The sequence below is a fragment of the Haematobia irritans genome, chromosome 1, assembly GCF_050003625.1.
Source record: "Haematobia irritans isolate KBUSLIRL chromosome 1, ASM5000362v1, whole genome shotgun sequence".
NCBI lineage: Eukaryota > Metazoa > Arthropoda > Insecta > Diptera > Muscidae > Haematobia > Haematobia irritans.
Genome location: NC_134397.1, coordinates 10886138 through 10910043, shown reverse-complemented (window position 1 = coordinate 10910043; position 23906 = coordinate 10886138). Strand labels below are relative to the sequence as shown.

Sequence of the window (23906 nt, the reverse complement as noted above, 5' to 3'; positions counted from 1 at the left end):
ACACAAACACCAGGTCTATTGAACACAGGGAGAAAAAAAAAATACATATCCTCCGGAACGAAATTTCCTTTTCTTTTATCTATGATCTAGACAACGCTATTTGTTTGTGAAAAATGTACATATACGAAAAACGTTCCTTTTATACATGTAACGAATAAGCTTGTTTTTGGCTTATGATTAGAAAACTCCAGGGTGTTATGGAAAATTTAAAATGCCGCTCCAGAAATGTAAATAAATCGCACTTTTTCCACAATGCCTAATAATTTTTAATGTAGGCTAAATCCATAAATTATAGCACCATCCTCATAAATACAGTGAGGCATCATTTCTAGCCAGTTTTACTATAACTCCCATAGTTGACTGTACAACTCTACATTTATTGACCCTCTGCTTCTCTTGCCCCTAACAACATCATAGTGGGTCTTCCAAAGATACCTCCCACTGGTAAAACATGTTCAAATACAAACTTAATCGAAGCAATTCGCGGCGACTAAACATCATGTTGTTGAGTGTCGCTAAACTTTTATGGCAGGAATTTCGCATATGTCGATCACATGGAGATAGAAATGGAAAATATGAAAACCAGTTCCATTCAAAGAGCAAGTCCATCTTAAAATTGTTAGCGTACAAATTCGAAGAAACAGTTTCGAGCTTGATCAATTAGTTCAATATATAGGTAGGGAAAACCAGATCTAAAACTTATACAACAATAGAAAAAACCAGAAGGCAAGAAGACTTCAGAACAAGGAAATTGAAACTCTAGAACGAAAACGTAATAGCACATAACAATTAATTTCCTTGTAAAATAAAATAAGCAAAAATATAAATAACCAATTATACAACAAAATAAAATACATTCAATTTGTTTTTAATTTCAGTAATTTAACCCTGGGCAGTCATCCTTCGTCAACTGACGACGCATAATTTCATTTTCGATTTAAAATGCATTTTGGTCGATTAGGAAATGATAAATTTATGTTATACTAATTCAACCATTTTATGCATTTTTGTCTTATACTAATTAAAAACAAATTGAATAAGGATTTAAACTCAATCTTGGTTCTCATTTTTGCTAACGATGCAAATTATAGCGTCGTGAAATAAGCCGTAGTCAAAATGACGAAGGATGATGTTAGTGTACAAAACAACAGGATGACTTTCCAGGGTTAATATATTTTATAAATTCTACTAAATTTCTTTTTATTTCATTTCATTTCATTTTTTTTTTTATTTTTTTAATTAAAGACGTAACTTTATTTATTTTAATTCAATTTAAAGTTACATTAATTTATAAATTTCATGTATGTGTATGAGTAAATATAATAATAATTATATTATATTAACCCCGCGAAGCTAAGCTTGTATGCAGGGATTGAAGCGAGATCATTAATACTTTTTATTTTATATTACATTATATTTTATATTACATTAGAGAAAGGTACAATTGATAACAAAAATATGTAGATTTGATATGTTTCCATTTAGAATGAAGAGCTTCATTGCGCAGATAATAAATGCTTTTTTAATAGCTTTTTTCGTATAAATTTGTTTTTGTTTGTAATAATGTCTATTGGAATTGAGTTTAGAGTTTTTGGTAACTGAATGATTAAAGAATTTTTCTCATTTCGTTTCATTTCATTTCATTTCATTTCATTTCATTTCATTTCATTTCATTTCATTTCATTTCATTTCATTTCATTTCATTTCATTTCATTTCATTTCATTTCATTTCATTTCATTTCATTTCATTTCATTTCATTTGATTTGATTTGATTTGATTTGATTTGATTTGATTTGATTTGATTTGATTTGATTTGATTTGATTTGATTTGATTTGATTTGATTTGATTTGATTTGATTTGATTTGATTTGATTTGATTTGATTTGATTTGATTTGATTTGATTTGATTTGATTTGATTTGATTTGATTTGATTTGATTTGATTTGATTTGATTTGATTTGATTTGATTTGATTTGATTTGATTTGATTTGATTTGATTTGATTTGATTTGATATAATTTAATTTATTTTATTTTAGTTTCAAATACTTTAAATTAATCTAATCGAATGTAAGTTATATATTTTTATACCCTCCATCATAGGATGGGGGTATATTAACTTTGTCATTCCGTTTGTAACACATCGAAATATTGCTCTAAGACCCCATAAAGTATATATATTCTGGGTCGTGGTGAAATTCTGAGTCGATCTAAGCATGTCCGTCCGTCCGGCCGTCCGTCCGTCCGTCTGTTGAAATCACGCTAACTTCCGAACGAAACAAGCTATCGACTTGAAACTTGGCACAAGTAGTTGTTATCGATGTAGGTCAGATGGTATTGAAAATGGGCCACATCGGTCCACTTTTACGTATAGCCCCCATATAAACCGATCGCCAGATTTGGCTTGCGGAGCCAAAAAGAGAAGCAATTTTCATCCGATTTGGCTGAAATTTGGTACATGGTGTTGGTATATGGTCTCTAACAACCGTGCAAAAATTGGTCCACATCGGTCCATAATTATATATAGCCCCCATATAAACCGATCCCCAGATTTGGCTTGTGGAGCCTCTAAGAGAAGCACATTTCATCCGATCCGGCTGAAATTTGGTATATGGTGTTGGTATATGGTCTCTAACAACCATGCAAAAATTGGTCCACATCGGTTCATAATTATATATAGCCCCCATATAAACCGATCCCCAGATTTGGCTTGCGGAGCCTAAAAGAGAAGCAAATTTCATCCGATCCGGCTGAAATTTGGTACATGGTGTTGGTATATGGTCTCTAACAACCATGCAAAAATTGGTCCACATCGGTCTATAATTATATATAGACCCCATATAAACCGATCTCCAGATTTGGCTTGCGAAGCCTCAAAGAGAAGCAAATTGCATCCGATCCGGCTGAAATTTGGTACATGGTATTGGTATAAGGTCTCTAACGACCGTGCAAAAATTGGTTCACATCGGTCCATAATTATATATAGCGCCCATATAAACCGATCCCCAGATTTGGGTTGCGGAGCCTCAAAGAGAAGCAAATTTCATCCGATCCGCCTGAAATTTGGTACATGATATTGGTATATGGTCTCTAACAACCATGCAAAAATTGGTCCACATCGGTTCATAATTATATATAGCCCCCATATAAACCCATCCCCAGATTTGGCTTGCGAAGTCTCCAAGAGAAGCAAATTTCATCCAATCCGGTTGTAATTTGGAACATGGTGTTAGTATATGATCTTTAACAACCGTGGCAGAATTGGTCCATATCGGTCCGTAATTATATATAGCCCCCATATAAAACGTTCTCCAGATTTGACATCCGGAGCCTCTTGGAGGAGCAAAATTCATCCGATCCGGTTCAAATTAGGAACGTGGTGTTAGTATATGGTCGCTAACAACCATACCAAAATTGGTCCAATCACACAAAAATTGGTCCATATCGGTTCATAATCATGGTTGCCACTAGAGCCAAAAATAATCTACCAAAATTTTATTTCTAGAGAAAATTTTGTCAAAATTTTATTTCTAGAGAAAGTTTTGTTAAAATTTTATTCGGTTCATAATAAAATTTTCATCATTGTCAAAATTTTATTTCTATAGAAAATTTTGTCAAAATTTTTTTTTCTATAGAAAATTTTGTGAAAATTTTATTTCTGTAGAAAATTTTGTCAAAATTTTATGTCTACTTTGTCAAACTGAATTATATACGTATTGGAGCGATCTTTTTGATTTAATATATACCACGTATGGACTTACATCAATTTAGAAGATGGTGTTAGGAGGTTTTAAGATACCTTACCATCGGCAAGCGTTACCGCAACTTAAGTAATTCCATTCTGGATGGCAGTGTTTAGAGGAAGTTTCTACGCAATCCATGATGGAGGGTACATAAGCTTCGGCCTGGCCGAACTTACGGCCGTATATACTTGTTAGTATTTTAATAATTTTTATACCCTCCACCATAGGATGGGGGTATATTAACTTTGTCATTCCGCTTGTAACACATCGAAATATTTATTGTTCCAAACCCCCATAAAGTATATATATTCTGGGTCTTGGTAAAATTCTGAGTCGATCTGAGCATGTCCGTCCGTCTGTTGAAATCACGCTAACTTCCGAACGCAACAAGCTATCGACTTGAAACTTGGCACAAGTAGTTGTTATTGATGTAGGTCGGATGGTATTGCAAATGGGCCATATCGGTCCACTTTTACGTATAGCCCCCATATAAACGGACCCCAAATTTGGCTTGAGGATTCTCTAAGAGAAGCAAATTTCATCCGATCCGGCTGCAAATTGGTACATGATGTTAGTATATGGTCTCTAACAACCAAGCAAAAATTGGTTTACATCGGTCCATAATTATATATAGCCCCCATATAAACCGATCCCCAGATTTGAACTCGGGAGCCTCTTGGAGGACCAAAATTATTCTGATTCAGTTGAAATTTGGTACGTGGTGTTAATATATGGTCTCAAACACCCATGCATAAATTGGTCGAAATCGGTCCATAATTATATATAGCCCCCATATAAACCGATCCCCAGATTTGACCTCCGGAGCTCCTTGTAAGGGCAAAATTCATCCGATTCGATTGAAATTTGGTACGTGATGTTAGTATATGGTATCCAATAGCCATTCAGGAATTGGATCATATCAGTCCATAATTATATATAGCACCCATATAAACCGATCCCCAGATATGACCTCCGGTGCCTTTTGGAGAAGCAAAATTCATCCGATCTGGTTGAAATTTGGTACGTGGTTGTAGTATTTGATATTTAACAACCATGTCAAAAATGGTCCATATCAGTCCATAATCATATATAGCCCCCCATATAAACCGATACCGAGATTTGGTTTTGAAGCCTCTTGGAGGAGTAAATTTCATCCGAGTCAGTTGAAATTTGGTACATTTTGCTGGTATATGACCGTTAAAAACCATGCCTAACTAGGTCCATATCGGTCTATAGATATATATAGCCCTCAGATAAATTTAATTTCATTTCATTTATTATCGTACAAAGTGATACAAAAGTCAATAAATAGACCTAAAATCCTGCATCACACAAAATTGTAATAAAATATAAACTTCAGCAATGGTATATATAAAAAAAAAACTAAATAAAATGGTGTAGTTTATTATTATTATTATTTACTGTTTTATTATTTATTATTTACGGTTTTAGAATCGATCCCCAATCACACAAAAATTGGTCCATATAAAGTTCATAATTGAAGCCCCCATATAAGCGACCCCCATATTTCAATTCTGACTCTACGTACCGTGCAAAAGTACATATCGATTCGTAATTATTTGTAGACTTATGCTATGGTCACACTGGGCAAATATTTGATAGAAATTAAAACAGAATCCATCGCCACAGCCAAACCAACTAGCTAACATTTTAAGCTCATATTGGATATATAACATCGTGGTATTATATTAGTATAGTTTACTTCCAACTGTGATCGTAGCCATAAGAAACAACAACTGTGATAGCTTACGTTAACTTTCGTATTATTTGTGCAATTATTTGAAATTTGCGTTTAATGTTGTGCTGTTATAGTGACGTTACACATAGAATAATAACTCATACAATATGACGAAAGATTAAATATTTCAATAAAGTACACGCAAAAAAATAATTCTTTCCTCCCAAACGAAATTTTAGACAAACAAAGTTCGTTTCTCGTTTGCTTTTCGCTGTAAGGAAGTGTATTTGGAAGAAAAGTATATACTTTTTGTGATAAACGTTTATTCTTTTCCAGGATGTAAAAACAATTTCATAAAGACTAACTCAAAAAAACATTGTTTTCTTGCTAATTGCAATTTCCCTCACATCCACGAGGGTTTTTAGTTCTTAACACCTTTTCCTGTAATACCAACAATGTAGAAGAAATTATACGATTTTATAAATTTTTAAATTTTTTTTATCTTTCGCCTGGACGGAGAATCGAACCGCGGACCATGCACTTTGTAAGCCAACACACTAACCACTGAGCTATGTACCTGTTATGGTCATCAATAGATAAATATCCATATAAGTTATATTTATATAGCATAGCTTGCGGCGCCCACGAACCGAATAAACAAAGTTTATTTAACAGAAACAAACATTTAGTTTGGCACCGTGGAGCAGTGGTTGCTACGTCCGACTTGCATGCCTAGGGTCGTGGGTTCGATCCCTGCTTCGACCAAAGTTTTTTTTTGTTTTTGTTTTTTACCTATATTCCAGATATGTTCGGAAGATTTCGAAAAAATTTTCAATATTACATTGTAGTATATTAAATTTTGAACTGTAAAATGTGTCTTATTAAAGACCTAAATTCAGAAAAGAACAGTGTTTGATATAAACGAAATGGACTATGATGTTGTTTCAAAAATAACTTTTTTTATTGAAAAAAATAAAAATTTTGTAACAAACGAATTTTTTCGGTGATAAAAAGATATATTTTTCGAAGCAATTCAAAAAACTCTAACAAAAGAAAAGAGTTTTCGGTACACGTTTTCCAAACGTTTTTTTTTTTCTTTGCGTGTAAATCCCTCAGGAAGATGGAAATTCCCATCGAAACGTAGGATAAAAATATGAAATAAATAATCTCTTATTTGCATAAACTCATGACCTTGAAAACCTGACTAGAAACTCTAGAAATCATTAAAAAAAACGAAGATACAATAAGGTCGATATTTTTCTAAAGAAAAATCGTGGTAGGAGTATTTTAAAAAAAGCCTGTATTCAGATATTTGGAAAATGGTTCTGGAAAAATGTTTGACACTCATTTTGGTCAAATATTTGCCTAGTTTGACCATAGCCTTACCTATGCATAACTTTTTTGTCTAATACATATATGGGCTAACTCACAATTTACAAAACGATGTTAAGAAGTTTTAAGATACCACAACCCAAGTAATTCGATTGTGGATGACAGTCTTTCGTAGAAGTTTCTACGCAATCCATGGTGGAGGGTACAAAAGATTCGGCATGGCCGAACTTATGTCCATATATACTTGTTTTAATCTATGGGTTCCTCTCTCTGATCAATGAAATTATTAGGTGCCAAAGCAATGAATCCATATATGTGATTACCACGCCTCTCTCCATTAAGAGAGAAAACATAAAACAACGACAACAACAAAAATCTATTTCCGTAGGCTAATATTGTGTAGCAATTACCTTTTGCAGGCCTTCAATTATGACGAACAATATGTCTTTTGAGAAAGAGAGAGAGAGAGAGAAAAACTTGCTAGCCACCCTGAATTATGATGGAATAGGTAAAGCAAAAAAAAAGAGGTAAAATTTTCAAAAGAGATACGACCAGAAACCAGAGAAGAAACCACAATAGACATTAAGTAAAAATAAAATAAAGTCAAAATGTCAGACATTACAGATGATGGCATTGCATCCAATCACAAAACAGGTAAACCATCAATCAGCCATATTCAAATAACTGAACTGAGTAATACCTGTTAGAAGATGTTCGCAGGCGTGGCGTATTGCTGTACCCATTAGTCAGGTTCAGTGACATGGTTGAATTACTAGCGTTTTTTATTTACTGTTTTAGAGTTGATTCATATGTTACAAAGCATACATTTCGTGGTTATTTTATTTTTAGTGTCATCTACATACATATGTATATATGTTAGCAAAGAAAAAAATCAACATCAAATTTTTATAGATTTGCTTATATGAAGATTGAAAAAAAAAATGTGCAAAATCCATACACTTGTAACTTCAGTATCGATAAATACTGAAGTATGTGTTGGCAGGAATGTTTATGGCCTTTTATTAATCAGTACAAAGAGTCTACATATGTACGGGCGGTTATATTATTGTGTCAAATCTATAATCTTTGGTTTGGATGATTACTTTGTTGTGTTAACAACCCAGGAGATACTGCATTGACAACAGGGATGATTTTTGTCTCCACATAAAGGTGTCGCAGTTCTAAGGACAGCATTCTGGCAGGTCTGTATGTTATTCCACGGCGTATCACTTGTCTGAGATGGCCACACTGGCGCTTCATAGTTTATTTACCGACTGATCAGCCAATTACCTTAGGTTAGTAGTTTGGATCCTCAACTTGTGATCCGGAAGTAATGCAAACTTGGATCATTTCCAATGATTTTTAAGTGAGCTTGTGATGGGACGGAAGTACTTCGTTTTCGGATCTTTTGCATTGCTTGGAAGTTCGCTAATGTTTCCACCATTTCACTTTATTATTTTTATCACAATTTTTTATTACACTTTTAGTTTCTCATTATTTAGTTTTTTCACTTTGAACTTTTTCGCTCCGACCGGGGGGTTGAACCTGGGTTTGTTGGCACCATAACAGAACGCCTTGGCACGCTCAGCCACAAACTCCATTGAAAAGCATCAAAACGTCAATTCAAATGTTTGTTACATGATCGTAATATGACATCAAAATAACTTCCATGGAAGTGAAAGACGAACCACACAGGTTCAAATCCTAATGGGGATGAAATTTTTAATTTTATTTTTATTATTTTTTTTTTTTACTTTTTTTTATTAATTTTCTATTCTTTTTTTGTGAAATTTTATTGTGTACTTTCTAGTTACTTGTCCAACAGGATTGCATCGGAAGTGAAAAATAATCGATGCAGAATCCCGAGATGCGCTTTAAAAGAAAAGTTTGTGGAACAACTTCCAATTTTCTTTGCTGGGTCGGAAGCTCTTCTATAGGCAAATCTTTAAAAGCACTTCCAAAAATGACCTACCAAACATGTTATTTAACTTCACAGGAAGTTCTTTTGAGTCAATATTTATACCTTGCGCCACACTGTGGAACAGGGTATTATAAGTTAGTGCATATGTTTGCAACACCCAGAAGGAGACGAGATAGACACATGGTGTCTTTGGCAAAAATGCTCAGGGTGGGCTCCTGAGTCGATATATCCATGTCCGTCTGTCCGTGAACACATTTTTGTAATTAAAGTCTAGGTCGCAGTTTTAGTCCAATCGACTACAAATTTGGCACAAGTATGTGTTTTCTCCCCAGAAGCCAGAGTTTTACCCTAATTTGCTTAAAATTTTGCACAAGAAGAACACTTAGTACTATAGTCAAGTGTGCCAAATTTTATTGAAATCGGTACAGATCTAGATATAGCTCCCATATATATCATTCGCCCGATATGGACTAATACGGTCCCAGAAGCCAGAGTTTTACCCCAATTTGGTCGAAATTTTGCACAGGGAGTAGAATTAGCGTTGTAGCTATGCGTGCCAAATTTGGTTGAAATCGGTTCAGATTTAGATATAGCTCCAATATATAGCTTTCGGCCGATTTACACTCATATGACCACAGAGGCCAATTTTTTTTGCTCCGATTTAGTTGAAATTTTGCACAGGGAGTAGAATTAGCATTGTAGCTATGCGTGCCAAATTTGGTTGAAATCAGTTCAGATTTAGATATAGCTCCCATATATATGTTTTTCTGATTTCGACAAAAATGGTCAAAATACCAACATTGTCCTTGTAAAATCGCCACTGCTTAGTCGAAAAGTTGTAAAAATTACTCTAATTTTCCTAAACTTCTAATACATATATATCGAGCGATAAATCATAAATAAACTTTTGCGAAGTTTCCTTAAAATTGCTTCAGATTTAAATGTTTCCGTATTTTTTTACTAACATTGTGTTCCACCCTATTGCATTAGCCGACTTATATTCAAATTCTGTCCAGATCTAGTGATATTTAAATGTATGTATTTGGGACAAACCTTTATATATAGCCCCCAACACATTTGACGGATGTGATATGGTATCTAAAATTTAGATCTACAAAGTGGTGCAGGGTATAATATAGTCGGCCCCGCCCGATTTTAGACTTTCCTTACTTGTTTTTACTGAAACAAGTAAATTTTATTATTTCACACAAAAATTTAACTGAATGGAAATAAAATGGCTAAACTAAATTGATGAATATTAAAGACAATTTCATTAAATCAAGTTGACCTTAAATAATTTTTTCTTTCATGTTATGATACCCATTTTTAAGTGAAATCATTTAATTATAAGGACAGTACGACTTCATTGAAAAGTTTATGGACTTTTAGACAGGGAAAAAACTTTATATTAGAGAAATGCGTCTTCTATGCTAAGCAAAATTTGCATTCGTATTTCAAAGACGTGAAATCTTTGACCTCACGACAATATTTTTTCAGTGTGAAAGGTGTCCGCTTATCTTAATGCGAGAGACTTATCTCTTGAGAGGTGTCCGTTTTTTGGAGAGCCCAAATTTCAGGGCTTTCACTGTAATTTTAATTTTGAAATTAAAAACGCAAACAATGTTATAGGACAAAAAAACATTTCTTTGGAAGAAAATTATTGTTTGAAACAACCACTAAAATGTGATCAAAAACATAAAATGAGAGTTTTTATACTTTGTAGATTTTTGGCAATTCTATTCTTTTCTTCCAGATAAACATTTTTTTACAACGAAAATCAAATGGCAGATGATATTCGTTTGTCTAAATTTCATTTTGGAATTTCTAGTTTCTAGTTTCATTTGCTATTTTTACTTACTGTGAAGTTTATCTATTCCATACTTTCATAGGACTTACCTGAAATAAGAAAGAATAAAGAAATTATTAGAAAAAAATACATTTATTGGAGAATATTTACAAAAAAAAAAAAACTTTTATAGATGTAACTTTTGAAGTAACCGAGCCTATAACACTGGTAGAAAAAGTTTCGTAATATTAACGAAATTTGTCATTAAAATAAAACAAGTATATACGGCCGTAAGTTCGGCCAGGCCGAATCTTATGTACCCTCCACCATGAATTGCGTAGAAACTTCTACGAAAGAGTGTCATCCACAATCGAATTACTTGGGTTGTGGTATCTTAAAACTTCTTAACATCGTTTTCTAAATTGTGAGTTAGTCCATACGTGGTATATTAGACAATACTAAGAGAGCCAGAATTGAAATGTGGGGGTCGCTTATATGGGGGCTATATACAATTATGAACTTGATATATTCCAATTTTTGTGTGATTGGGGATCGATTAATCTGATGGCTATATATAATTATAGACCGATATGGACCTAGTTAGGCATGGTTGTTAACGGCCATATACTAGCACATTGCACCAAATTTCAACTGACTCGTATGAAATTTGCTCCTCCAAGAGGCTCCAAAACCAAATCTCGGGATCGCTTTATATGGGGGGCTATATATGATTATGGACTGATATGGACTACTTTCGGCATGGTTGTTAAATATCATATACTACCACCACGTACAAAATTTCAACCAGATCGGATGACTTTTGCTTCTCCAAAAGGAACCGGAGGTCAAATCTGGGGATCGGTTTATATGGGGGCTATATATAATTATGGACTGATATGAACCAATTCCTGCATTGTTTTTGGATACCATATACTAACATCACGTAACAAATTTCAACAGAATCGGATGAATTTTGCTCTTCCAAGAGGCTCCGGAGGTCAAATCTGGGGATCGGTTTATATAGGGCCTAAATATAATTATGGACCGATTTCGACCAATTTTTGCATGAGTGTTTGAAGCCATATATTAACACCACGTACCAAATTTCAACTGAATCAGATGAATTTTGTTCTTCCAAGAGGCTCCGGAGGTCAAATCTGGTGATCGGTTTATATGGGGGCTATATATAATTATGGACCGACGTGGACCAATTTTTGCATGGTTATTGGAGACCATATATAAACACCATATGCAAAATTTCAGCCGCATCGGATGAAATGTGCTTCTCTTAGAGGCTCTGCAGGCCAAATCGGGGGATCGGTTTATATGGGGGCTATATATAATTATGGACCGACGTTTGCTCCTCTTAGAGGATTCGCAAGCCAAATTTGGAGGTCCGTTTATATTGGGGGCTATACGTAAAAGTGGAACGATATGGCCCATTTGCAATACCATCCGACCTACATCAATAACAACTACTTGTGCAAAGTTTTAAGTCGATAGCCTGTTTCGTTCGGAAGTTAGCTTGATTTCAACAGACGGACGGACGGACGGACACGCTCAGATCAACTCAGAATTTCACTACGACCCAGAATATATATACTTTATGGGGTCTTACACGCAAAAAAATAATTCTTTCCTCCCAAACGAAATTTTAGACAAACAAAGTTCGTTTCTCATTTGCTTTTCGCTGTAAGGAAGTGTATTTGGAAGAAAAGTATATACTTTTTGTGATAAACGTTTATTCTTTTCCAGGATGTAAAAACAATTTCATAAAGACTAACTCAAAAAAAAAATTTTTTTCTGGCTAATTGCATTTTCCCTCACATCTTTCTCACTTCCACGAAGATTTTTAGTTCTTAACACCTTTTTCTGTAATACAAACAATGTAGAAGAAATTATACGATTTTATAAATTTTTAAAATTTTTTTACCTTTCGCCTGGACGGAGAATCGAACCGCGGACCATGCACTTTGTAAGCCAACACACTAACCACTGAGATATGTACCTGTTATGGTCATCAATAGATAAATATCCATATAAGTTATATTTATATAGCATAGCTTGCGGCGCCCACGAACCGAATAAACAAAGTTTATTTAACAGAAACAAACATTTAGTTTGGCACCGTGGAGCAGTGGTTGCTACGTCTGACTCTCATGCCGAGGGTCGTGGGTTCGATCCCTGCTTCGACCAAAGTTTTTTTTTTTTTTTTTTTTTACATACATTCTACATATGTTCGGAAGATTCCGAAAAAAATGTTCAACATTACATTGTACTATATTAAATTTTGAACTGTAAAATGTGTTTTATTAAAGACCAAAAGTCAGAAAAGAACAGTGTTTGATATAAACGAAATGGACTCTGTTGTTGTTTCAAAAATAACTTTTTTTATTGAAAAAATAAAAACTTTGTAACAAACGAATTTTTTTGGTGATAAAAGTTTAAAATTTTCGAAGCAATTCAAAAAACTCTAACAAAAGAAAAACGTTTTCGGTACACGTTTTCCAAACGTTTTTTTTCTTTGCGTGTAGAGCAATATTTCGATGTGTTACAAACGGAATGACAAAGTTAATATACCCCCCATCCTATGGTGGAGGGTATAATAATATACCCCCCCATCCTATGGTGGAGGGTATAAAAATATTGTTCATATACTCGTACTTCGGTGTATGAATTAGCACACAGACAAACTTCTCTAGAACTTGTAACTGGCTTAGGTGTTTACAAGTGCAAAACCATGATGCCAATTAATATTCAATTCTCATTTCAATTGACTTCCATTTGTAATAAAGAAACAAACAAGATTTATCTATGGACGAGAGAAGAAATGAAATTAAAGTAAAACCAACATAAACGTAAAGTGTCAAAATTATTACCTTATGTCATTTGATGGAAATTTGCAAAAAAAAAAAAAATAATATTATGCACATTTTATTGATAAGAAATGCATTGGGAGGAACCACAAAGACACCAGCAAGATATTAGCCATAGTGTACAATTGCCGTCAGGTAGCCAGCCCATAAGTCAAAACATACAATTAGGTATCAAACCCGTAAAGTTCACATGGCCAAGGAAAAATGCTTATGGTCTACATAGATACATATGTGCAAAGCCATCCTGCCCTAATGCAAGCCCATCCATGCCATTTACATAAAAAATCAATTTCGATTTACACGATATTTATATGTAATTTCACGTAGAATATTTCAAAGAATATTATGACTCTAGACATGTAACTCTCACCTGTTGAAATGACTTCAAAGAAGAATTTAACAGGTCCTGTAGGAAAATAATAAGATGGGTAGCCTATTCGTTTAGTTCAAGCAAAACTATAATTTTTTTCTTCCAAAAGAAAATTGTTCAAAATGAACATCGTTTGACACTATTCTTAGCCAATATCTTTTGGTTCAAAAAATTTGTTCCCAAGCAAAATAATGATATATAATAATGAAATAATAATAAAAGTTTAGTGTCGCTTGCAAGAAGTGCAAAGAAATTAATGAATTTAATTGAGATACATTCAAAAACAAAAACTTTTGGAACAAAACAATTTCTCACGAAACATAGTTGTAGACAAAACTTGGTATATTTTAGCGTACATGTGATTTCTTTTAGTGCTAATAAATGGTAATGCTCTGTAATCGTTGCTATGTTTCTCTCCAACAAAGTTTGTTTAGGGATACATGAGTAAAAAAAATCGTCTGTTTGATTAGTCAACTTTTTGTCCCTTTAATCGATCCCTACATTTGTTTGCTCTTAAATAATCCGATTTACAAGAAATGGTACAAATAATCTCATAATACTTCGGATAACTTCTAATTGATTTCATAATTTATAATTGTCTGCCGCCGAAAAAAACAAATTTACATCGCCTCAGACGCGACCCGGGTATTCCATTCGTATTTACACCCTTCACCACTACTGTGGTACAGGGTATAATAAGTTTGTGCATTTGTATGTAACGCCAAGAAGAAAAAGACCCATCGTTTAGTATACCGATCGTCTTAGAATTAAATTCTGAGTCGATTTTGCGATGTCTGTCTGTCTGTCTGTCCGTCCGTCTGTCTGTCTGTTCATGTATTTTTGTGCGCAAAGTACAGGTCGCAGTTTAAGTCCGATCGTCCTCAAATTTGGCATAAGGTCGTTTTTTGGAACAAAGACAATCGCTATTGATTTTGGAAAAAAATCGGTTCAGATTTAGATATAGCTGCTATATATATATTTATCCCCGATCTGGTCATAATTGGCGTGTTTATCAACCGATGTTCTTCAAAATCAGTACATCCGAATATTTTATGAGTCTCGAAAAACTTGCAAAATATCAGCTCAATTGGTTCAGATTTAGATATAGCTCCCATATATATCTTTCGTCCGATTTATACTCATATGACCACAGAGGCCAATTTTTAACTCCGATTTAGTTGAAATTTTGCACAGGGAGTAGAATTAGCATTGTAGCTATGCGTGCCAAATTTGGTTGAAATCGGTTCAGATTTAGATATATCTCCCATATATAGCTTTCGCCCGATTTACACTCATATGACCACAGAGGCCAATTTTTAACTCCGATTTAGTTGAAATTTTGCACAGGGAATAGAATTAGGATTGTAGCTATGCGTGCCAAATTTGGTTGAAATCGGTTCAGATTTAGATATATCTCCCACATATAGCTTTCACCCGATTTACACTCATATGACCACAGAGGCCAATCTTTTACTCCGATTTAATTGAAACTTTGCACAGGGAGTAGAATTAGCATTGTAGCTATGCGTACCAAATTTGGTTGAAATCGGTTCAGATTTAGATATAGCTCCCATATATATTTGTTTTTCTGATTTCGACAAAAATGGTCAAAATACCAACATTTTCCCTTTAAAATTGCCACTGCTTAGTCGAAAAGTTGTAAAAATGACTCTAATTTTCCTAAACTTCTAATACATATATATCGACCGATAAATCATAAATAAATTAACTTTTCCGAAGTTTTCTTCAAATTGCTTCAGATTTAAATGTTTCCCATATTTTTTTTACTAACATTGTGTTCCACCCTAGTGCATAAGCCAACTTAAATTTTGAGTCTATAAATTTTGTAGAAGTCTATCAAATTCTGTCCATATCGAGTGATATTTAAATGTATGTATTTGGGACAAACCTTTATATATAGCAACCAACACATTTGACGGATGTGATATGGTATCGAAAATTTAGACTTTAGACTTTCCTTACTTGTTTTTCTATATAAAAGTGAAGCCGCATCTTTGGCTCGAAATCAATAGCAAAGTCATTAAGGGAAGGTCGAAATGTAAAATGTAAAGAGTCGCAAGAACCAATGGAAAAGTGGAACAGTCGACGGTAAAATTTTTAAAAAGTCTAAAAATCGACTATTCCAATTATAAAAAAAAAAAAACAAAAAAAAAATCAAAAGTCGATCTTTATAAATTTTAATAAAAATCGAAAAAATCAATTTGTTTTAGTCGCTATTAAATTGCGTTTAGAGACTACTAAATTATTTTTTGTTTGTTTTGCTCTTTTTTTAAACAAAATGTTCTCAATGTCATTCTCCAACTACCGCAGACCTAGGCCGGTGTAGGACCAATATCCTTAATATAGTTGGAAGCAGCCTTTAACTAATAATTATGATGTCATCACGTACCAACCATCTTGCCATATTTAGAGAAATGACTTTTGTTTCCTTGACATCGACAAGAAGCCGCAAAAACGTGATTTTGAATAAAAAATGAAAACACACACACAAATAACAAAGAGTCCCTGGTTAGTGTCTCACTTCAATCGAATTTGAGCAATCTATACACGGACGAAAAAGACTGTTTTTCATATGTTTGGATGTAAAGATTATATATTTGGAACTCAAATTTTTTAACACAATATTTTTAAGTGCAAGCATATAATGTTCATAAACTACCATAACATGTTTGGGACATATATGTTAATATGTTAGAACATATTATGTTTGGGACATAAAATGTTTGTAAATATAATATGCTTGGATGCAAACATATATTAACTTAGAAATAGCCTATAAACATATATGTGTTTAGAAAGAGAGACCTAGAGAGTATGCTGCAAGTAAAATGATCGAAGTAACCAATTGACACCTTAAAAATATATCCACACAAAAAAAATTTCATTAAAATTTTTTACTACCAGTGTATGCCCCAAAGGTGAAACATAATATGTTTGAACAATACAAACAATATTTTGTTTGAACCAATCCTGAAAATATATATGCATGAAGCAAAATGTGTTTGGGGTATATGTTACAGAAGCGATTTTTGTTTTTTTGAGGGTGTAGGTGATTGTAAAAATACATATAAATTGAACAAAATAAATTATGGGCTATTTTGTAGGATGTTTGAATTTATTTTATTGATTAATAACATTAATTAAAAAAAAAAAAAAAAAAAAAACAAGTATATACGGCCGTAAGTTCGTCAGGCTTATGTACCCTCCATCATAGATTGCGTAGAAACTTCTTCTAAACACTGCCATCCACAATGGAATCACTTGAGTTGCGGTAACGCTTGCCGATGACAAGGTATCTTAAAATCTCCTAACACCGTTTTCTAAATTGTAAGTAAATCCATACGTGGTATATATTTAATCAAAAAAGACCGATTAAATACGTATATAATTCAGTTTGAAACAATTTTCTATAGAAATAAAATTTTGACAACATTTTTTATAGAAATAAAATTTTAACAAAATTTACTATAGAAATAAAATTTTGACAAAATTATCTATAAAAATTAAATTTTAACAAAATTTTCTATATAAATAAAATTTTGACAAAATTTTCAATAGAAATAAAATTTTGACAAAATTTTCTATAGAAATAAAATTTTGGTAGATTATTTTTGGCTCGAGTGGCAACCATGATTATGAACCGATATGGACCAATTTTTGTGTGATTGTAGATCGGCTATATATAAGTATAGACCAATTTTGGTATGGTTGTTAGCGGCCATATACTAACACCATGTTCCAAATTTCAACCGGATGGGATGAAATTTACTTCTCTTAGAGGCTTCGCAAGCCAAATCTGGGGATCGGTTTATATGGGAGCTATATATAATTATGAACCTATGTGGACCAATTTTTGCATGTTTGTTAGACACCATATACCAACACCATGTACCAAATTTCAACAAGATCGGATGAAATATGCTTCTCTTTGAGGCTCCGCAAGCCAAATCTGAGGGCCCGTTTATATGGGGGCTATACGTCAAAGTGGACCGATATGGCCCATTTGCAATACCATCCGACCTACATTAATAACAACTACTTGTGCCAAGTTTAAAGTCGATAGCTTGTTTCGTTCGGAAGTTAGCGTGATTTCAACAGACGGACGGACGGACGGACATGCTTAGATCGACTCAAAATTTCACCACGACCCAGAATATATGTACTTTATGGGGTCTTAGAGCAATATTTCGATGTGTTACAAACGGAATGACAAAATTAATATACCCCCCATCCTAACATATGGTGGAGGGTATAACAAAAGAAATTATGATAAAGTTTTTGAAATTACATTTTTATTACAATTAAGTCAATCAAATTCTACGCAAATTCTATAAACTTCAACGCAATTCAATTAAAGTTTTAAAAATTAAACTAAACTCAAATTTACTTAAGAGTCCATGTAAAAGGTTTATTTTTTTTTTTATTAATATTATTTGTTATTCTATTAAAAACTTTACAATTATGTTAAGGCCTCAGCGCTTTAAGGCATTTTTGAGGCAAGTTGGCAAATATGTGACAAAGATAAATGTTTTTAATATATTATTATTTTAAAAATATAAGTACGAAATTAAAAAATCAAAAAGAAAGAGAAAAAAAAAAATAATAAAAAGAAATTACAAAAATTAATCCATACCATAAACTATAAATTTTGAATGTAATTTTAGCTAGAAGTATCTCAACATTTTCAAGCAAATATTTCTTAAGTTTGGTCTTAAACAGCGATATATTAGATGCATGCTTCACATCATGGGGTAATGCATTAAATAGGGAAGTACCAATGAACTCAATTCTCTGTTTGGTAATTTCCAATCTACACCTCACTACCCTTAAAGATGTTCTGTTCTAGTGTTAAAAGCAGATTGATTCCTTGAAAATTTTAACGTAGAATAGCCGATATTTTTCTCAGTCTTATAAATATATAGCAACAACTGATATCTATACAAACCATGTACAGGCAAAATATTTTTTGAAATTTCCGCGTATAGTGGTATCGTTGAAAACCTCATGGGCATTTCTAAGGCTGGTTACAGGGAGCCACCGTCGTGCAATGGTTTGCATGCCCGCCTTGCATACACAAGGTCGTGGGTTCGATTCCTGCTACGACCGAACACCAAAAAGTTTTTCAGCGGTGGATTATCCCACCTCAGTAATGCTGGAGACATTTCTGAGGGTTTCAAAGCTTCTCTAAGAGGTTTCACTGGAATGTGGAACGCCGTTCGGACTCGGCTATAAACAGGAGGTCCCTTGTCATTGAGCTTAACATGGAATCGGGCAGCACTCAGTGATAGGAGAGAAGTTCACCACTGTGGTATCACAATGGACTGAATAGTCTAAGTGCGATTGACACATCGGGCTGCCACATAACCTAACCTAACCTAAGGCTGGTTACAAAAAAACGTCACTTGAAGTAGCCAGGATGCGCTTAAAATGAAATGCTTGTGGAACAACTGCCAATTTTTTTGCAGGGAAATAAAATTAACTGTTGAACAAAGTATTATAAGAGTATGGCAAGACGAGTGTTGTCTTTCATATTTCGGGATTAGAAACAAACAAGTATTAATAATCGAAATTAGCTTAATTGTTTTTCAAAATATTCCCCATAAAAATCTATACACTTTTGCATGCATTTGAACCAATGGCCAAAGCACTTTTTCCACCCTGATTGAGGTATCTCCAAAACATGCATACGGAATGCATCAACCGCTTCTTCAGGTGTCAAACAGTCGACAGCTGTTTACTTTCGGGCTAATACACGTAAATTCACGATTCATCACCTGTCATAGGTAGACGTGTTTAGAAGCACCGCAATCGTATTTTTGGAGCATTTCTTTCGCGGCAGTCGACACGAGTCCTTTTTTGAGCGATTGACAAATTGTGCGGGACCAATCTCTCTATAGTTCATATGAAGTTTTTGCAATTTCAGTTGGCGCACAGCATCATTGGTTTCCGGAACAACAACTGATTTTGGACGAACTTCACGAGATTCTTTTTGGAGTGAACTACGATCGTGGAAGAATTCAGCATAACATCCTTAATTAGAAAATAATTGATACGATTACTTTTGATTGTGATTGATTTTTGTTTCATGTAAAAAATTTTTTGAATCAATTAAATTTTTAATTGAATATTTTTATACCCTCCACCATAGGATAGGGGTATCTTAACTTTGTCATTCCGTTTGTAACACATCGAACTATTGCTCTAAGACCCCATAAAGTATATATATATATATATATATATATATATATATATATATATATATATATATATATATATATATATATATATATATATATATATATATATATATATATATATATATATATATATATATATATATATATATATATATATATATATATATATATATATATATATATATATATATATATATATATATATATATATATATATATATATATATATATATATATATATATTCTGGGTCGTGATGAAATTCTGAGTCGATCTAAGCATGTCCGTCCGTCCGTCTGTTGAAATCACGCTAACTTCCGAACGAAACAAGCTATCGACTTCAAACTTGGCACAACTAGTTGTTATTGATGTAGGTCGGATGGTATTGCGAATGGGCCATATCGGTCCATATTTACGTTTAGCCCCCATATAAACGAACCCCCAAGTTTGGCTTGCGATTGCTCTAAGAGAAGCAAATTTCATCCGATCCGGCTGAAATTTGGTACATGGTGTTAGTATATGGTATCTTAACAACCATGCAAAAATTGGTCCATATCGGTCCATAATTACATATAGCCCCAATATAAACCGATCCCCCGATTTGGCTTGCGGAGCCTCTAAGAGAACCAAATTTCATCCGATCCGGCTGAAATTTGGTACATGGTGTTAGTATATGGTCTCTAACAACCATGCAAAAATTGGTCCACATCGGTCCATAATTATAATATTTGTCCTCCGGAGCCTCTTGGAGGAGCAAAAGTCATCCGATCCGGTTGAAATTTGGAACATGGTGTTAGAATGTGGTCTCTAACAAACACGCAAGAATTTGTCTATATCGGTCCATAATTATATATAGCCCCCATATAAACCGTTCCCCATATTTGATCTCCGGAGCCTCTTGGAGGAGCAAAATTCATCCGATCCGGTTGAAATGTTAGTATTAGGCCGCTAATAACCATGCCAAAATTGGTCCATATGGGTCTATAATTATATATAGCTGATCCCCAATCACACAAAAATTGGTCCATATCGGTTCATAATCATGGTTGTCATTCGAGCCAAAAATAAACTACCAAAATTTTATTTTTATAAAAAACATAATCAAAATGTTATTTCTATAGAAAATTTTGCCAAAATTGTATTTCTATAGAAAATTTTGTCAAAACTTTATTTCTATATAAAATTTTGTCAAAATTTTATTTCTATAGAAACTTTAAACTTAATTATATACGTATTTAATCGGCCTTTTTTTGTTTAATATATACCCCGTATGGACTATGTTAACTTACAATTGAGAACACGTGGTTTAGAAGTTTTAAGATAACTTGCCATCGGCAAGTGTTACCGCAACCCAAGTAATTCGATTGTGGATGACAGTCTTCATTAGAAGTTTCTACGCAATCCATGGTGGAGGGTACATAAGCTTCGGCCTGGCCGAACTTACGGCCGTATATACTTCTTTAAACTCAATTAAGACTTTAATTGGAAAAATTTTTGTGAAATTTTTTTCTGTGTATGTATGCCAAATTTTTTAAATTCGATTCGGATTTAGATATATCTCACATATATATCTTTCGACCGCTTTACACACATATGACCACAGAGACCAATGTTTTACTCCGTTTTACGTGAAATTTTGCACAGAGACTAGAATTAACATTTTAGCTATGCATGCCACATTTGATCCATATAGTGTTGTAGAGTATAATATATTCGACCCAGGCGGACCCATACTTGTCTTAAATACATTCCTTTAAATCGTTTTCTAACAACATTGTTTTTCTCTGGCGATCAGAATATTTTGAAGGTGCCCATTGTCTGGTAATGTTTTTTTTTGCAATTAAACTTATTGTATTAACAGTAGATATCGGACAGCATCATCTTCACCAGAAGAAACGCCTTCAGGATTATTTTTCACGTTTTACGCTACACAATAAACAGGAATTGAGTATCAAGGAGTCTGAAAATATTTCTTCATTCAAATAAATAACAATTAAAGACGACAAATTGTAAACAATTTACAAGATGACTTGGGCTTGAAAGCATAATAGCATAACTAACATTATTCAAGAATAAATTTTTGATAGGGAGGAAAATATAATTTTTTTTTATTTAGTTAATTATTTATTATTTATTAATAACCATAATAAACATTAATACACTCGCTACAAAGGCTACATGCAGAGAAGGAATATGATCACCTCACACATGTTTCAAGAGCAAAATGTTATTTTTGTATGGTGACCATGTAACATGTTTGTCACTAAAATGTTATTTTCTCGTCAAATATAAACTGCTTGCCGAAATCAGATACATGATTTCCGAGAAAATAACATGGTTGCGAAAACCATATTACATGATCACCACCCAAAAATAACATTTTGCTCTTGAAACATGTTTGAGGTGATCATATTCCTTCTCTGGTTGTATGGATGAGAAAAATATAACCATAAAGTATTAATATATATACTCCATATAAAATTAAGCTATTTAACCCTTTATGGGATACATATTTTTTTTTTTTTTGTTAAACCAAGAGCCTTAAAGGTAGCACCAAAAAATTCCTCCTAAAACCTCTCTTGGATCAAAAAAAAATATGTGTTTTTTTTTTATTTAAAGGAAATCTCATTTTTGTTCATTTATGTCTAGATTAACCAGCAATGGTTGGCAGTATGATTATTAAGGTTGTTTGTTGGTTTGTGGCTGAATGATTGTTGATGTTTGGTCTGTATGGCGTAAACACAAAACACTGCCAAAAGAATTGATACCGCAGATAAGTGGCGATTAAATTGCAGGCTACATGCAACAATTGGTCATGAAAATAAGGATTCAAGAAACCATACCGAGAGACTTGGCAATGGCATTGGCATTGGCAATAACAATAACTTCCAACAGCCAATACATTTATGTTGATAATCAAAATTGTCTACGTTTTATGGCTTTATAATCAATTTTTCTCATATTTTGTGTTGTAATTACGATTCCATGGCGGGTATCAAGCCGAAAGGGTTCAAGTAATTTTTATGAGGTATCAACGTGCTGCTCAAATGCTGCCTAATATTTTCAGTTTCGTAAATAAAGTTTTGTGATGAATCTGGCAAATTGTTGGCATTTCCATTTCCTTTATGATGGTTTTTGTTGGACTTAATGTGATGCAGACACTGACAAAATATTTGTTTTTAAGAGCAAATTTCTTTAAGTTAAAGAGGAATGTTTAATATTTGGATAAAAGGCTTCACATTTCAAAGAAGCTACGACTATGACTCAGAAGTAATGCTAAAACCCCTAAATGTAGTTCCATATCGTTGAATCTACATCCAAAGAAAAAATACTTTCCTCCGGAACGAAATTTTAGATAAGCGAAATTCACTTTTCGTATAAAGTATTTTTGTTTAGATCAAATTAATCCGAATTTGTGATAAGCAATTCAACGATTGTCTATAAAATTTTTAATTTAATTTTGAAGAAATTTAAATTAAATGTGGAGTCGAGCCAATTTTGGTCGACTCCGACTCTAGCATTTTTTCATCAATGTTTTATATAAAAGTTTATATTTGGAAAAAAAATTGTCAAAATCCCTAGACTTAAAATTTAAATCGGCTAATACCTTGGGGCGGAGGACAGTATGTCGCAAAAGAAAATTTTACTTGCCCAAAATTTCGTTCCTCAGAAACAGGGCTGTAGAGTCGAGCCATTTTTGGTCGTCTCCGACTCCAGCATTTTTCATCAGTGTTTTATATAAAAGTTTATGTTCCCAATATTTAAAACTGACCCGATTTGGAAAAAAAATTGTCAGACTTCTACAAAATCCCTAGACTTAAAATTTAAATCGGCTAATGCCTTGGGGCGGAGTACAGTATGTCGCAGGGTATAAATATGGGAAATGTTTATAAATTTTTAGGCAACTTCACAGAAATGCATCTACGATTTATCAGTCGATAGATATGTATTAGAGGTATAGAAA

The 23906-nt window shown here is 33.3% G+C and overlaps 1 protein-coding gene across 5 annotated transcripts in view; it reads right to left on the bottom strand.

Moving 5' to 3' along the window:
• Positions 1-23906, bottom strand: part of dsx (transcription factor doublesex) — a 365763-nt gene that overhangs the window by 189091 nt on the left and 152766 nt on the right. The gene's annotated exons all lie outside the window — the stretch shown is intronic.